Consider the following 19,352-nt stretch of genomic DNA (forward strand, 5'->3'; position numbering starts at 1 on the left):
GAAGAATTTGAGCACATGGAGGCCAAATATCAGCTAAAGAAGTGGCAGCTGTGATTTCAAATTGTTATATAAATATAACAATAATAAAAATACCCAATATAAAGCACATTTAAATATTAATAATATCATTCTGAACTATGTGATTCTTGGTTTGAATGACTTATCTTTCTGTTTGTTGTTTGAACATAAGATTCTAGCATACACTAAGCCTGATTGTTGACTGTTTTATTTCTCTTTAATGTAATGCCACTTTAGGGCTTTAGACTGTCGGTTTTGTGAGATGACAAGGACCTAAGGTCTCTGGCATGAAGTGATCTTATTACTAGGCAGCTCTTGCTCACGCTATCAAATGAGATCATATTCACAGCGGAATGAAATTAGCAGACATAGCTTCACATATTTAAAAACTAAAAAGCGTGGAAATGCCTGCAAGCAAACTGCATAATTTAATCCTGAGCTAGGTATATTCTTTTCAAATAAAAATACCAAAGGCATTCTTTAAAATGGTTCTAGGTCTGATCAAAGAATAGCAGAGATCTTGTTCTTCATTCTAGTTTCTATCCCATATATACTTAAATATCTAGGTTTGCTGGAATACAACTGAACATGGTCCTAGAGGCCATTTGTGGCTTTTTCAAAGTAGAACTTGAAAAATTACAAAAGCTAAGAATTATATCTACAGACATTATGGTGGACACGGGACACAAAATAATTGATTTAATATTGACATGGTGACTCTACAGCAGATCTCAGCCTTTTATGGCTCAGGTAAAATAGATTGTGCCCTTTAGCTGTCCCTATCCAGCTCATATGGATTGTTTTTATTTTGAAGGCAACTGCTATATTTTTTTTCAATTTATGCATGTTAGTGTCTGCACATCTTCACAACTCTATTGGTTCAACCTCCCATAACAGTCCCAGTTTCTCCATGATGGTGCTGTGGTTAGAATGCAGTATTGCAGGCTAATTCTGCCGATTGTCAGTGATTCAATCCTGACTGGTTTAAGATTGTCTTAGATTTCTATCCTTCTGAGGTCAGTAAAATGAGGATCCAGATTGTTGGGGGTAATATGCTGACTCTATAAACTGCTTAGAAAGGGATGTAAAGTACTGTAAAACAGTATATAAGTCTAAGAGCTATTGCTAGTGCTATTTGCAAGTGTTATTTTCATGTGGACACTTGAGAAAATTAATTGTCCATTCCATTCTACATTGTCATTTGCCACCCTATCATTCTTGCATTGACATTCCATTTCCTTGTCAATTTGCTATGGTTTCCTCTACAAAGCTTCAGTGTACCTCCACTCAGTCAACTCTGACTACACTTGTGCAATCCCTGCCTTCCAACCTTCTCAAGACAAATACCCAAGCTCTCTATTCTATTTTCTTTCCTCCCCTCCTGTGTTCTCATGCCAACTTGGGAATCATCAGCTCATTGAACTGATGGCATCTAGTAAGTGTGCAGATGTTCCTGTTGGGATGATTTGCATGCGAATAGGGCTTCAAATGTCACTTTGGGAAACCATGGAAAGGTTTCACTTAAAAGTCCTCCTGCTATATCTGAGGCAACATTTGAGCAACATTTCTTTAGACAATTATACTTTCGCTTCTTTGCAGTTTTGATTTGTTATTATTCATTCAATGAAATATTTAAGTAAGACAGATACTTATACAAAGCTAAGGATTAGGAAATGTTTTACTTAAAAACATTCTTCTGACTTAAAGTTAAAAGTTTAATACAGGAAAAGGTCAACTTGTACTATCATAGCAACTCTCAATATTCTGATTTCCATGCTTATGTAGACAAAATATTACTATTCGCATAGAAAAATAAGAGAGGTCCAATACTCACTTCCTGGCATAGCTCAATAATAAGTGAACATAATCAGTTATTGCAATATGCCAACCGGTAGTTGAATTTGAATAAAAATCAAATGCTAAGATTGCAAAAGGAAACCTAAGTGTTTATACAGGTAGTATTCAATTTATGACCAGTTGATTATGATCATTTGAAGCTACAATGGAACCCCCCCAAATCTATTTGCAATCTGGTTCTGAAGTTCCAATGGCCAACCCTGTCTCCTGCAATCATATGATTGCATTTTGGGCATTTGACAATCAGCCCATATTTATGGCCATTTGCTGATTTACAAGTTTTTTTGCCAGAAATCAGCATTTGCTTCCAGTTTATGGCAAAAAAGGCAAACATTTGGCTCACCTAACTGTGGAATTTGCTTAGCAATCATTTCAAAAAAGGTAGTAAAATCTGATTTGTCACATGGTGACTCACATTACTACTGTCACATCTTACAATTCTAGTTGCCAGGTTCTATTATGGATATAAGTTCAAAGACTATCTGTAATTCTGAACTGGGGGAAACTCTATATTGTAACACACTGTTGCACTTCCAGTTGCTTTGTTTCCATTTATATTTTCTCATATGAAAGCTGGGAATATTTTATGATCTTTGTTTGGATCTTAAATCTACATGTATCTGCAAGCAGTCATGAAAAAGATTCTGGATTTTTTTCTGCAGAAAGAGTAATTTATTTTCGCATCCAATTAGATAATTTGATGGACAATTCCCTGAAAATTTCTTAATAAACTCTTGCATGGGATGGAGAGTCAATGAATATTAGCCATTAGAGGAGCAAGACACAGAGATCTGTTTTGACAAAACAAACAATGTGTGACACTCTCCATTCATTAGAGGACAGGCAGGATTATAGCATTTTTCAAATCTGAAGATGACAAGACTAATATAAAGCATGGCATTCTCCCTTATCTCTTGTCCATAAACTGCATGACCAGCATGTAAGAATGAAACAGAGGGTTCTTTCAGTTGGGGTGTGCAAACAAGTGCAAAAGTCTCTCATTAGAGTATCAACCAAAGGCCTGCTTGCATTTTAACTAGGTGTATGATTTACGGTGTATGTTTGCATGTCAGCTTCCCTGAGAGTGCTTGTCATAGAAAGCTGGGACAGAAAAGCTAAATAAAATCAATGAAGCCTCACTGCCATAGGAAAGTGATACTTCATCATTTCTACACTTCAGCTTTAAGTTAAAACATAGAAACTCAACAGTTACTGTTGAGCCCACAAAATGTAATGCTGTAGTGAATGGATTCCCTCTTAAAGGGACATCAATTTTCATGTGATTAATGCTGAACTAATACTACTGCCTCTTTGGGAACTGTATATAAGACAACCCCAAGTGTATTCTTGGAACTTGGAAATTTGCCTCATTGAATAATTGTATTGCTTTTTTGACACCCAGAAGCCAAGTAAATGGCTTCTGCAAAAGTAACAAAGACTCTTGTAGTAACTTAAAGATTTACCAACCAATTATGCATAATTTTTCATAGTCTAACATTCAGAACATCAAATTATGGTTTAGAAACAAACAAACTGTGCTCTCTGGGTCCATTTAAATTAAAATATTCATTTTCATCCCTCAAACTCAAATCAAACAAGAATAATACACAAGACCTTAATTCTAATTGTCATCAGACATTCTGAAAGAATTACTGCAGACATGTCAAGAAATCTAGGCATTTAAACAGCCAAGCAGGCATATTTTTAAGATTCAGTGGATGAGAGACAGACAGACAGACAGGCAGGCAGGCAGGCAGGCAGGCAGGCAGGCAGACAGACAGTCATAGACTTGATGACTAAATGTTTGCACAAAGCAAAATTATTTCCTCTAACACAGTCAGTTTATTGACTGTACATTGATGGGAATTGCATGAAAGTAAACAGCAGAGAATGTACCACTTCTTTGCTGTAAAAAGGAAGATAGACTGATGGTTTTAATATCACAGTCAACATTACATTAGACAGCATACACACACACACGCACAAACAATAAATTTTCCCTTTGTCAAAACAAACAGAAAACCTAGACAGATTGAATAGCGGTAGAAGACAGAATTTCAACACTTTAACAGGCAGCAATGCATACAGTTATATGACCCTACCAAAATTGAGATATTACACAGTATGAGCTTGGGGAAACATCTGCTTTTGCAGGAGTCCATTGCACAATTGATCTGCATCCAGATGTGCATCTACATGAACATTAATTGTGTGTTTAATATGTCTGTGAGCATATCTCTGTATAAACGTATAAAGTATGAGGATGATTTGAAAGCATTGAAAAAAAATACAAAATGGCATTTACAAGCATGTCAGACAATTGTATTGTGGTTAACAGCACATGTAAGTTTATAAATGTGATAATCTGATAGAACAGCTGCCCTAATGAATATCAACTAGATAAATTTACATGGTTAACTCCAACTATGCTTCTTTTCATCCTACTTTGTTCTTCTTAATAGTTGGGCTTGTTCAATTGGTTTCCAGTTATTGGTCTTTTGTCTTGTCATAAACTGTGAAGTCATCTTGTTCTTCTGTCCATGTTTCCTCAGATCATTTAACATACTTGACTATACAAGATTTTGTGTACATTTTGTGTATGTATGTGCATAGAGGGATTGAACTATGAAAAACGTAATGGCAATTACTAGCTAAGTGATTTGATTTGATTGATTTTATTACATTTATATGCCGCCCTTTTCCCCAAAGGGGACTCAGGGCGGCTCACAATTCAAATCAGGGAAGGGGGGTACAGACAGGAAATAAAAAGACGAAACATAACAATACATAATTTAAAAACACACAACAGTCATACCATTCGAGGCGGGGGGCAACAGCTCTTTAGCCCCAGGCCTGTCAGAACAGCCAGGTTTTAAGGGCTTTGCGGAAGGCCTGGAGGGTGGTGAGGGTATGAATCTCCATGGGGAGCTCGTTCCAGAGGGTTGGAGCAGCCACAGAGAAGGCTCTCCTCCAGGTAGTCACCAGTTGGCATTGGCCGGCGGATGGAATTCGGAGGAGGCCTAATCTGTGGGATCTAATTGGTCTATTGGAGGTGATTGGCAGCAGGCGGTCTCTCAAGTACCCAGGTCCAATACCATGAAGGGCTTTATAAGTGACGACTAGCGCCTTGAAGCATATCCGAAGACCAATAGGCAGCCAGTGCAGCTCGCGGAGGATAGGTGTTACTTACATAGTTCACTTACATAGCTCATTTTTCCCAAGATATTGGCATTATAAATGTAATTATTTTAGATATACTTCTTTTGGTTCTCCAATATGCTATTTAGTTATCATGTGTAAGAAAGACGAGTTGCTTAAGGTACATTGATGTACCTGTAAACTATTTAAAGCAAAAACACAAATGTTGCAAATATTCAAGGAATTGAATTAATCAGCAGTGACCTGTGTGTGAAAAGTTTAAAACAGTCATGACAGTCATTGTGACAGGATTACTGAAGCCTGTCCCTTTGTACTGTACATGTGCACAATGTCAGTGCACGTATAAAAGGGACAGGGCTTTGATTGTGACACTCATGAAAATACTGGTGATGATAAGACTTTTTCACATGGTGGGAAACAATGGTGTGGTAGTGATTAAATTGTCAGACTGGAACCAAGGAGACTGAGACTCTACCTAATTCAGATATGGAACTTTACTGGGACAATTTCTTTTTCTGAGGACTGTGGTTGTGATGCTAAAATGAGGAATATACACTTCCTTGAGCTGCCTGGAAGAAAGCTATAATATGAACATAAATATAAATAAATGATGGGCTAAAAGTATTATGTCTTACAACCTCTAACAGGGCAAAATGGTACATCATAGGACAACAATCTTTGAACTAAGATCCTCGAATAGGCTAATTACAGAATACATCCAAAATCAATGACCAATGAGTTCAGTGGGATTGAAATTTAGGAAATTTATGATCATTTCTATGCTGCCAGGCTGCTGTTGAAGTCAACACATCTTCAAATTGCCAACGTTAAGAAACACAGATATAGACCTTTCCAATCTGATAACCTACAGTATAGAGATGTGAGATTATAACTCCCAAGCAATTATTAGTAAGAATAATAATCAAATTACCCGGGAGGGCATCCATTTAGGAAAACCAGAACAAACCAATTCTTTAAAGCATGATCATCAGCTAGGAAAAGGTTACCAGACCACAGGCTTACTAATAAACTTGTTCCGCTATTACAAAAATGCTGACTATAGTATAAGAAAGTGAGTACAGGATTTAATTTAATGTTTCGTTTATTATTTTAGATGCCACTAAATGCAGAACAACTCTGAGCAGCTTTCAGTATAAGAAACAAAGTAAAATAAAGTCATTAGTTAGAGTTACACCAGTTGCGTCCCTACCTGAACCGGGAGGCCCTCACAACAGTCACTCGTGACCTTGTGACCTCTAGGCTGGAATATTGCAATGTGCTCTACATGGGGCTGCCCTTGAAGAGCATTCGGCGACTCCAGCTAGTCCAGAATGCTGCCGCGCGAGCGATTGTGGGTGCACCTTGCTTCACCCACGTAACACCTATCCTCTGCGAGCTGCACTGGCTACCTGTTGATCTCCAGGTGCGCTTCAAGGTGCTACTTATCACCTATAAAGCCCTTCATGGTAGTGGGCCTGGGTACTTGAGAGACCGCCTACTGCCAATTACCTCCACTAGACCGATCCGATCGCATCGATTAGGCCTCCTCCGAATTCCATCTTCCAGCCAGTGCAGACTGGCAACTACCCGGAGGAGAGCCTTCTCGGTGGCTGCTCCGACCCTCTGGAACGAACTCCCCATGGAGATTCGGACCCTCGCCACCCTCCAATCCTTCCGCGCCGCTTTAAAGGTCTGGCTGTCCCGGCTGGCCTGGGGTTAAGATTTTAACCCCACCCGAATTGTGTGATTGTTGTGCTTTCTTTTAATATGTTGTATTGTCTCCATGTTTGGAATACTGTTTGTCTTGCCGCCCCACCCTTCTGAATTGTGAGCCGCCCTGAGTCCCCCCAGGGAAAAGGGCGGCATACAAATAAAGGAAACTAACTAAGAAGATAGAGAACAAGATAAAAAAAATAGAGAACAAACTGGTAAATTCAGCCAGCAACTCAGAAAACATATACAGACATACCTTACCTGATGCTTCAGTCAAACTAGACCAGAGCCTGGAAGAATTAAGGAGTCAACAGCAATGTCTGCATTTATTTACCCAGAAATAGATTTCATCTGAGTTTCCTACAACTTGCTATCTTGTAACTGTACATATAACTGCATAATCAATAATTGGTGTTGGGCAATGAGGATAAACTTAATTAGTGAAGCTGGATATGAATGTTATGTTTGTTTAATATGGATGCATAGGTGTCTGTGCCTGTTTCACTATAATATGGAATAAAAACAACATTGGATTAAAAAAATCTTAGATATGCCAGACATTCTAATTTAAAGGCAATTTCTTATTTTTTATGTGAATTATAGAGTTCTGGGAGCTCCTGGGAGAAGCCCCAAAGTAGGAAAATAGAAATTTATTTCTCTATATAGATTAAGGCAAAAGGTTCAATTTCCTGACAACTTTAGTTAAGCAACCTTAATACCCATTTAGCAGCAGTGCCAGTGCCAGTATGGCAGTTTGGTCTAGAAACTAGAAGGCTGTGAGTTCTAATCCTGTCTTAGCCATGAAAGCCGGTTGGGTTGCTTTGGGCCAGTCACTTTCCCTCAGCTCAACCCACCTCACAGAATTGTTGTTGTAGGAAAAATAAGTAGAGGAAGGCGCATTAGGAATATACCTTTCTACCTGTTGTCTTACATTGTATATAAAAATAATGAAGGTAAAATAAAAATATAAAAATAAATAAATGCTGGAAAGTCATCATTGATTAGAATAAATTAATGTATCCAAACTGTGAGCAAGCTCTTTATTCTGTTTTCACTCCCACTTCGATTCTTTTATTTATTTGTTTGTTTGTTTGTTTGTTTGTTTGTTTGTCTGTATTGAAGAGATATCTGGGATCTTCAGAAGCCAGGCATTCATTTAATGTTTTTTCTATTAGCTTAATAAAAATTTCCCCTAGGTGCCACTAGAAGATGACAACCAGGGAATATTTGATTGATTTTTAATTTAAAAGGGGGGATTATCCTCTGTTGATCTGGGAAATCATTGTTCCATTTGAAATTCTTTAAAAAAATCTTATTACGTCTATGAGCTAAGGAACATTATTGGCTGCATGTGATCAGTTACTCTTTATCATACTTGGGTGAATTTATCTTGCTCTGTTCACTTGATGCCATTGTGTAGGTAGTTCTGGATGATAGAGGATTTATTATGCTTATATATCCGTGAATCAGAGACCTCTCCACCATTTATTGAAGAATTTGACAATGCAATTTTAAGGTCTATGCTGTTTTCAGACTGCAATGCTTTCTCTTTTTCTTTTTCTTGAGTTTGTCATTTTAAGATTTTTAATTTTTAAAGAATTTAAAAGTTTTTAATGTTTTGCTCCTAGATGTGCCTGTTTTTTTCCTCTTTAGTATAGAGTACCATTTAAAGGCTAACTGCATGGTGTCCAAGAGCAGAATGAACTTCAAAGTCTTGAAATTACCAAATGTGCTTGATACATTGCTATTGATAAGGTGGTCATCTAGAACAAGATTTTTTTTCCAAACTATTTAAGATTTTGAAGGTTACAAATAGCATTTTAAATTGGAGATACAAAACTACAGCCACTCTTTCACGTACATATAGGAACCATATTCTTCCCTCATCAATTATGTATCTGAATTCTGCTCTAGATGAAATTTCCAAAGAATCTTTATTAGAAACAACATGTAGAATGTATTACATTCTGATATCAACAGAGCATCTGTAGCACTACAAAACATGCAAGGACAAATAAGCTTTATTTTAAGTAACTTCTATATGTTTAATATTAAAAGTTTTGAAAGATAGCAATAGCACTTAGACTTACATACTGCTTCACAGTGCTTTACAGCTCTTTCTACGCAGTTTACGGAGTCAACATGTTGCCCCAACAATCTGGGTCCTCATTTTACTGACCTAGAAGGATGGCAGGCTGAGTCAATCTTGGGCTGGTGAGAATCAAACTGCCAAACTGCTGGCAGTTGGCAGTCAGCAGAATTAGCCTGCAAGACTGCATTCTAGTGGGACGTGGTGGCTCAGTGGCTAAGACGCTGAGCATGTCAATCAGAAAGGTCGGCAGTTCGGCAGTTCGAATCCCTAGTGCCGTGTGATGGAGTGACTCCTATTACTTGTCCTAGCTTCTGCCAACCTAACAGATCAAAAACATGTAAAAATGCAAGTATTGGGTGGGAAGGTAACAGCGTTCCATGCACCTTCAGTGTTTAGACATGCTGGCCACATGACCACGGAGATGTCTTCAGACAACGCTGGCTCTTCGGCTTTGAAATGGAGATGAGCACCGCCCCCTAGTGTCGGGAATGACTAGCACATAGGTGTGAGGGGAACCTTTACTTTACTGCATTCTAACCACTGCACCACCACGGCTCTTAGATGGCACAAATATCTTGGGATGCAATAAAGATATCATCTAGTTTAAAGGTCCAGACATTTACAAAATCTGCACCAACATAGTGCTTAGAACTCCACTAATAAAAACTCGCTGAACCCATTCTTACTGTCACATTAGTGTGTATATATTCATGGAAGCTTGCAACTTCCTCTTGACATATAATATTTGTAACAATCACATCTGGAAAAATCCTGGTGCTAACCAGGAACTTTTATTCCTGAACTCACATGAAGAATAAAAATTACCAAGGAGTTGGTAATCAATGGCCAATCAATGACAGTCTATAGTAGCCTTCCCTATCTCATAGCCCTACAGCTGTTAGGACTGCAATTCCAAGTCAGCACAGAGAACTGTCATTAAAGTGAACAGAAGTAGAACAAGGGAATTGTTGGAACGATTCCAGTCAGGAATACTATATAGCCACATCTAAATAAGTCCCTCGTGGCTATCTCTTCAACTATTCTCAACAAGCCACTTTATATCCCATGTTGTAGCATACAATTCCTAGGCATAACAATATCTTGCACAAATTCTTCTGAAAAATGTGTCCTTAGCTGTATGTTTGACTAAAGGATACATTCTTTTTTATTAAACAGTTGGCTAGAATTTACTGTCTGTGTATTTGTATTAGTCACATTTTAATGCATTGAATAGGCTGGTTCCAATTAAGCTAATTGCACTTAGGTCCCTCTGAAAGCAACATGTAAAATTAGCAATGACTTGAGGTTTTTTTTTATTTCAGTAGGAATAAAGTGCAACTTAATGAGCAGAGTAATTATAATTGCCATCAGGGGGGTGATGAGGCAGTTCTTCCAGCCAGGGCAAAAGTTACAGGAAAACCCTTCCCTCTTTTTTTTTCTTAATGGAATGAGGATATCAGTGCAGATAGCAATAGCAATAGCAGTAGACTTATATACCGCTTCATAGGGCTTTCAGCCCTCTCTAAGCGGTTTACAGAGAGTCAGCATATTGCCCCCAACAATCTGGGTCCTCATTTTACCCACCTCGGAAGGATGGAAGGCTGAGTCAACCCTGAGCCGGTGAGATTTGAAACGCTGAACTGCTGATCTAGCAGTAGCCTGCAGTGCTGCATTTAACCACTGCGTCACCTTGGCTCATGATTTGAGGCTTTGATCCACCCAATGCAAATAACCAGAATAACCTCCCTAGCTGTCCTCTTTTTGAAAGAAAAATATTACATCAAACTGATACACAGAGTAAACATATCTATAACATACAATACCAATAATTTAACACTATTATCATTGATAATTGCAATAGTAAAGAGGGAAAGATGTGGAAAAAATGTATTTTAAAGAAAACTATGTTGGTCAAAGCTTTTCCTTGCCCCTTTGTCAAAACCAAAGCCATAACCTATTCAAATATTGACAAACAGTGCATATTGGTAATCTATTTTAGAAAATTAGGATCTATTTTGAATACTGAATATTTATTTTCAATTGAAGAAAATATATGTTTCTCAGGGTTTCCTTACAGATGCTCCATTACCCAAGATAACATCAATGTGATTCAGCATGGGTTTTGTTCCCTGTTTTTGTATAGTAGCTTGCCCTTCCAGTTTTGGTAGAGCTATGTTTTTCTCCTTGGTAGTTCCTTGTACTGTTTTCCTCTTGTTTGATTGGAATTAATCCCTGCTTATCTGAGTATTGGCTGCTGGAGAAGGTATGTTCTAGTCTTTTTGTTTTCTTCTTAGCTTTTTATTGTCTCTTTTGAACAATGTGTAAGTATGGTTTATTTATTTGTGTTTATTGATGGCTAATTTGTCTGAATGCCAACCTTCCAAGAATAGTATTTTTGGATTTTGCTTAGTTTAGAATTCTCACAGTTTCTCGGTTGAAACTATGGTTGACTCTTTCCATGTTTTACAAAATTAATTTTAATGTGTCTTCTGATTGCTTGTTGGTGTTCATGGATTTGTTCTACTAGGCTTCTGCCTGTCTGTCCTACTTATTGGCTGTTACACTGTTGGGGATGACTCATTTTACTTAAGTCATGTTTTGAAGGGCTTTAGTTCATTTGTGTGCTACAGTAATGATATATAATTGAAAGTGTTGGTTGTTTCTGAGATGCTTTTGAAGTATGGTACCTGTTTTCCTTTTCATAGCTTTGCATATTTTTGATGTAGTAGGTGGAATAGTCAGGTGCTTATTTCATGGTTTTGGGAGATGTTGTATAGTATAGGAAGACTGTTTCCTTGTGTCTTTGCAGTTTCCTTTGCAAAATTTCAGAATTGATTTGCCATTGCCTAATTCTTCCTAGGACTAAGAGAGAGAGAGAATGGTTCAAAGTCACCCAACTGGCTCTGTGCCTAAGGCAGTGGTTCCCAAACTTGGCAACTTTAAGACTTGTGGACTTCAACTCCCAGAATTCAACTCTGCTGGCTGGAGAATTCTGGGAGTTGAAGTCCACAAGTCTTAAAGTTGCCAAGTTTGGGAACCACTGGCCTAAGGTAAGATTAGAACTCACAGTCTCCCAGTTTCTAGCATGATGCCTTAATCACAATGCCAAACTGGCTTTCCGACTCTCTTCTTTTACCTAAAATAATGGCTGGTTTGGAGGTCACTGTTTATTCCTGCAAAACCTTTCACCACCAATCCCATTAGAAGCAAAAAACAAATGTCTGAGATAAATACATTGCCAAGAAAACATCTGGGATCAATAGAATCTAATTCTTAATTTTGCAAGTTAAAAAATTATGTCCCCCAGAATTGAATTAATCCAAACTAATAATAATATGAGAGAGCTTGCTCTCTGAGTCCTCATATTTGCAGCTGCTAGCAGGAGAACTCTGCAGAGACATTTCCATTTGATTGCTGGAGATGTAATTTCAGCAGGAGCCCTTGTTAGAGGATGTGCTCTAGAACATTAGCAGGGTGCTTCAAGATATTGAGCTTGCAAAATAATGAGCAATTAAATAGCAGAATGTGACGTTCAAAACTAAATAGTTTAGTATAGTTGTTTGGGATTTTTGAGTATGTGTTTAGCCTGCTATCAAAGAATATTAGTAGAAATTCATTGTATTCTAAACAAAACGTCAAAAATATTGTAGGAGGGGAGCTATGTTAATTAGGCATGTTATATCGGTAGTACATTTTCTAACGAACAAATGTTATTAGGGGTCCTTGGTGCTTTCTGAGCTTGCTTGTTTTCCTGCAGACATTTCATTACCCTAACTAGGTAATATCATCAGTGCTATTAAGGAGGACTGTTTGTTGTCAGTTTATATTCTGGTGATTTGCTTCTCTGTGTGGGTGGTCTTAGATATTTTTGGTTAGGCTGTTTACTGGTAGTTCTTTGGCAGTTTCTTGATTGGGATATTGTTTACTTACTTGTCTGTCTAAAGTTAATCTTGGAGATAAACTATGCTGATCTGGTTGCTGATTACTGGTGGAGAGATGCTGGAGTCTTTTCTCTTTTGGACTGGTTGATTGTTTCTTTTGCAAACGCTATAGATGTTGTTAATGTCTATGTGTCTATTGATGACTGATTTGTCAGAGTGCAAATTTTATTAAAAGGCTTATGCTTTCATTTTGCCAAAGCTGATGCATTATAAAATTTATTACCATGATCCTTATTTAACAAACATTTATCATTAACAACCAGTGGTTTCATATAGGAGAGACAATCTCTAAGATCCTCTCCATGTCTCATCATGACTGACTGAAACACCTCTAGGGAAAGAGCAAAATTACTGCAAAATATAATCTGCAATTCCCAGTCCCTGTAGGCCAGGGGGGTCACATCATCAAATTCACATCATCACAGCAGCATCACATGATGTATCAGGACTTTTTTCTCCTTTGCTAAACCAGGTGTGGGTGTGGCCAGCACGTGACATATCTGGCCCACGGGCCGGAAGTTTGACAGCCCTGTTGTAGGCAATCCAGTAAGATACCATGAGGTAAGGCAATCCAAAATTCCAAATCAGATGACGTGTAAATTACTCCTATCTACGTACCATCAAAGGTCATCAAGCAAATAGATCAATCCTGTTTCTGACTGCAATACTAATCCACTATTACTGTCTCAACAATTTTCCCTAAAAAAGGAAAGTTTTGGAAGCTCCCTGTCCAAAATCCTATATTTCAATGGAACTGCACCACAGCTTACCTCAAGGCTGCCACAAATTCCCCTTCCCACCAATTAACAACCACAGATGGAAAGAACCTGTGTAACATTATAAGATGGTGTCTAAATCATCATTAAGGAGTCTTCCCACGGGGTGCGAAGCCTGAAGGAATCTGAGCAACTTTATCAGTGACATGCTGTGCAAATCAGTCACAGATGCCAGATAGAACATTTTCATGTTGCTCCTCGAAGAAGAAGGTTGGTTATTTAAATAAAGTCAATGAAAAATAGTTCACCAACACAATAAGTGTAAAATGAGCACATTTTACCTACCATCTTACCATGTGCAAACCTAAATGAGGATGTGTATACCTGTGCTCAGTCTAATCCACTGTTCATTTTCCTCCACCAGCACTTCAGGCATTGTTTATGGCATTCACTTCCTGAAAGGATCAGTTGCCAAAAGAAGGCCATCGATTGCATATCAAACAGTTATCTTGGCCACATGCATTGGTTTTTTTTATGAAGTATAAAAATATTTTTTTTAAAAAACAGTTTATGGAAAACTAAAATAAGCATCAGAAAACATATACAAAGTTTTTAATATTGACCATTAGTACTATCATTTTGTTTTTAAATAAAAGTGGAAGAGTACTAGTGAGACCAAGTTGAAGCAACTTCTGGGAAACTCAACATTTTGTTCAACTTCTCATGTTAGATTTTGGATTATTTTTAATGATATGATGAAGATGATGATAAAGAAGAACATGATATGCTAGATGACTATTCTAGTTCTCTATTGCCCAGAATAAGCTTTAGTTGGGTGTCTTATAAAGAAATAAAATAAAATAAAATCCCACAAATTAAAGCTGCCTTGCCAGACTTTAGTTGAAGCAATTAAAAAACAGAAGAAAAGGTATACTGATTAAAATGAAAGCTTACCAGTTCAACTATTCATTCCCTCAACAGTCGATCAGGTGTTGGCAGCAAACAATAGGATTTTCCTACTATGTTCCCAAAACTTTATGTATCTCTTGTCCTGGAGGTAATTCATACTTATCATAACATGATCGTTCTTTGTGAAATGATCTAATTTCCTTTAAAAGCATCCAAGATTATATTTATCCCTTTGTCCTCTGATAGTGAATTCCTGAATTTAATTAAAGGTTGCATGAAAGTATTTTCTTCTTTTAGTTGAAATCCTCAATCATTCAGCTTCATTACATAATCACTTCTAAGGATGTAGAGTGTGATTATTTTCTTGATACCATATATGATTTGGACTATTTTATTTCATCTTTTCAATTTTTTTTATTCTGAACTAAAAATAGAAGCCAAATTTTATTGTAGAATTTTCTTGCACAGAATTTTTTGCAGCTCTATAACATTTTAAATAAAAACATATCACCATATGAAAATTTTCTTGATAAATAGAATAAAGAAGTTATGTGAATAGATTTTATAGATGAGTTTCCTGAGTTTTAGCTGAATGCATATCAAATTCTTGTAGGTGTTTTATACTAGTTGTAAAAGATATTTGGTGCTTTAATAACTTTTTATTAACTATAACAGCTATGAAGATTGCTAGTTTATTTAGCTCAGGTGTATACCTTATTATTTCTGAACCATTTTTAAACCATTTTTTTGTGAAAAGTTTACAAGGAGAAGAAAGGAAGTTTATAATATAATGTGTTTTATGATATTTGAAAACAAAACTTGAAACCACAGATTTGCAGCTACAGAGTTTAATAGATAGTATTAGTTCTAGCAGCTGTAGAATTAATTCTTCACTTTTTTTAGGCACGTCTATCTATAAAGAGATGGTACACAAGGCTACTTCTGTACAAATCCTAAAGCCTGAATTAATAAGGACAAAAATTCTATATGGAGTATGAGTAAGGGATGTCTCGGTTACCAAGGGAGAGAACGCTGAATTACAATGCAAATTCACATACTCATTCATCATATAAACCTATTTTGAACACACAGGTTTGTCTCTAGAGATTCTCAGTCATCCAGGTCCCGGTTTCCCAAAGGTGCTTTTTCAAAAGGCAACTGGACTTTGTTTTTCCTTGAAGATGTTTTACTTCTTATTCAAGAAGCTTCTTCAGTTCTGACTCAATGGTGGAGGATGGAAGGATTTGTATTCCTTGCACTTATCTGGTCATTAGCCTTCTTTCTCAGAGTCACTGAGATCACTTGGAGGTTTATCTGTGCCCTCAGAGACACCTGAACAGGTGCAAGTGCAAATGGGCGTGGAACTTTCTTTCAGCAGTTTCATGATCCTTCCTAAATCCTTCCATCGGAGGGACTTGAATTATGAAAGCTAAAAATTGACTCACTTATACCAGTATGGCATGCAGTATCTTAAATTTTCCACACACAGTTACAAAAAAATATTTCCTGTAGAGTAAATAAACAAATATAAAAGTAGCCAATGGTCTTAGATTATCTAGTCAAGTCTTTAAAAAAGACTTTTCCTGGTATTTTCTCATCTAATCAAATTTAAATTCTGCTATAAATATTTTCTTCTTTGGGTACTTTTTTAATGTTATAATTACATTCTGAAGATAAAAAGAAAGTTGTCATTGCAGACTAGAATTGCAATTCCTAGGATATATACTATAAGTGGCGTCACCACAGACATTATTCAGTCACTGCTTACAAAATCCCTGCCTATTTAGAATTGGGAGCAGGGGAATGCAGATATGCAAATATATCACAAGCAAATCAGCAATTGCGAATTAATCTGAAGAGAAAAAAAATGCCGCTACAGTTGCATTACTCCAGTGCTGAGGTCCCAGAACATCTATATATCACACTGATGATGTTTTTGGTCATAAACTCAAAAAGAGCAGATGAGAGCTGCTTTGTTTTTATCATTTAGATAATGACTTTATACTTCATGTGAAATCACACTATAGCACTTCATTTAAACAGAAATTTAAATAAGCAATTAAAAACACCTGGACAAAAATTTTGCCATCTGCCATTTTATAACATACACCATATGCCATGTTGCATCACTGTTTTTAAAAAATGCAGTATGGATATAATAATGTTGACCTACATCTCCTGAATGGTGTACAGAAAGACAGCAACCTGAGCTATGAAGAATGAGGATTTTTATGATAGATAGGTAGGTAGGTAGGTAGGTAGGCAGGCAGGCAGGCAGGCATCATTTTCTTCAAAGAGTTATATTATGTCACATATGCCAAATATTTAACCTGCAAGAATCCATTTACAATCATAGGGATGTTAAAGATAAGGACAAATGACATTTATTCAAGCATTGCAATATTTATTTGTGAAGCCATCGAAGATTTCTAAGCTAGAATACATTAAATGTTTCTGTTTTGGATAAAATACAAAAGAAAAGGAGCCCCACCATATAAATAGCAACTGTAATTATCATGTGACTATTTTTGTGATAGCCTTTAACATCCTTATCACTTCAGATCTGTAAAGCTACTCCTATGCCTATTTAAATGAACATGTGCAAAAGCTCTAAGGTGTATCACGGAGCTGCAGTGGCTGAAAGCTTAATGCAATTCTTGTGATTAAGATTATTTAACCAGTTATGCTTAAATTCTCTAGATAAAACATAATTATCATTGCAGACTAGAATTGGGATCTTTATAATAAATAGAATTGCCACAAAAATTATTTAGTTATTACTTATTAAATAAAATTGCTATATATATATGCTATATACAAATAAAATCACACACCTCTGCCCATCTCAAGCACTAAAGATTTGGAAAAATATTGAGGAAAGTTACAAAGATTATGAGAAAAATAGCAATAATGATTGAAAGATTTGAATATATTATATTATTTGTTCAAGCAAAGTTTTAGAGCAAATAAACTTTTTCACTGCCTCTTTTATCATAAGATATTCAGAACTAATTTATCCAGAGTAATGTGTCTGACTTCCTTTTTAGAAGACCAAGAGCAAATTTCATTCAACTGTCTCCCTATGCCTATTTGTAAACCACCATCCATACACACACACACACACACACACACACACACACACAGGTCTTTATATATATATACATACACGGGTATATATATATATATATATATATATATATATATATATATATATATATATATATATATATATATATATAGAACTGCTACTCTATAGATCTGTTTATCAATACATCAGAGCTAACAGAAAAGAAATAGCTTGGTGAGTAAACATTGTATGTCTCGAATAAGTTATCTTGCTAGATGAATTTGACATAAGGAGAATGGCAGAAAATCAGTTTGGCGTGAATTTGTTGAGAAATCAAGAGGACTCAGTTATCCAGGCAATTTAGAATATTCTATAAGCAAATTCTACAAAACCATTATGAATTTCAGTTAATTAATTTTGAATGTTAAAGCACAATATTCCAAATGGAACCAATGCTGCATTTCGCTTAGAATCTTGATCTCCATGACTAACTGACAAGAAGCTGCTCAGTGTTTTATCTCTACATTTAATTCTCCCTGTCACTTCTTTGCTTCTCTCCCACCCCCAATCTTTCCCCCATAATTGATCAGCATCTGTTGAGTCACCTTTACCCCCTCTGACGTACTTCTCCCTCTTCTGACGGGCATAGTCATGTCATCCAATGCCTTTATAATGGAATCTCCTTTTTGAAACCAGTCATAACCGTAGGCCCCAATATGAGAATCAGCACAATAACCGGAGAAAGGAAGGAGGAGGAGGAAGAAGAATAAGTTTACACCACAGTGGACTAGAGGAAAATAGGGCATTCAGGCCAAAGTACTTCTGATTTACAGATTATCCTCCCTAAGGCAATTTTTCTCTCAATTTTTCTTTTCCAGTGGTGATGCCTGGATGGATGGCTAGTTCACTGATGCCTGCCTCCCTGGATAGTGATAGTCACAGTCTCAAAGAGAAGTTGAGAATCTGGTAAAATGGCAAGAAAGGCAACAGTTCTCAAGACCCCAGAGAAAAGCCAGATATCCAGCTTCCTTTCAGTGCTGTACCAGACCCTACATGAGCCTAAACTAACCTGCTCAGGGGTCTTTTGAGTCAAAAGTGCTTTGTAAATGTGCCTGTCCCTTTAAAGAAAGGGAACGCTGCTTCTCACATTCTGCCTCTGTGGGTGAACACAAGGTGCTGAGATTGAGCTGCTTGAGAGAGAGAGAGAGTAAAGACGATCCAGTGGAAGGAGGAAGAAGGGAAAACCTGCTGGAAAAAAGAAAGAGGTGAATTGGGGCAGAAATGAAGATAAGTGAAATAAAGGCAACAGGGCCTGGGGGGAGGTGAGAGCTTTTATTTAATAGTCATAGGAAGAATAATTGTGTTTTCATGGCGGGTGAGGGATAATAAAATTAATCTAACTTGTTATTGAAGCTACTCTGGGAGTTAAGAATTGTCTGTGTAAACTCAAATAGCATTCTCAGCCACCTTTTTTGCCTCAACTTCAAAAACTGAATTTCTAAGAGAATTGTCAGTAAAGATTGGCTGGGAAGAGAAATTCCTGTTCTACAGCTGAATCCCAGTGCTGTAGTAGTTGTTTGGGTTTTCTTTTCATTATTATGGAAATATAAATATTTATAATACATAGAAGCCTCATATACACTGTTGCTTTGATTGAAAAACACATTTTTCCTCTTCTGATAAAAAACAATATGGCTTAAACTAATTGTAAATTTAAGTGAATAGCAAAAAATTAAATAAAAAGTACATCATATATTCACAATAGTTCTACACTTTCATTGTTTATTTCTTCAGGTTCTTGATTGTACTGCATTGTATTTATTTTATAAGTGTTCTTATGCTGAAGCTGACTTTATCATGATAATAGAAAACTTGAAACA

This window comes from Thamnophis elegans, chromosome 11, assembly GCF_009769535.1.
Source record: "Thamnophis elegans isolate rThaEle1 chromosome 11, rThaEle1.pri, whole genome shotgun sequence".
In the NCBI taxonomy this organism is placed as follows: Eukaryota; Metazoa; Chordata; class Lepidosauria; order Squamata; family Colubridae; genus Thamnophis; species Thamnophis elegans.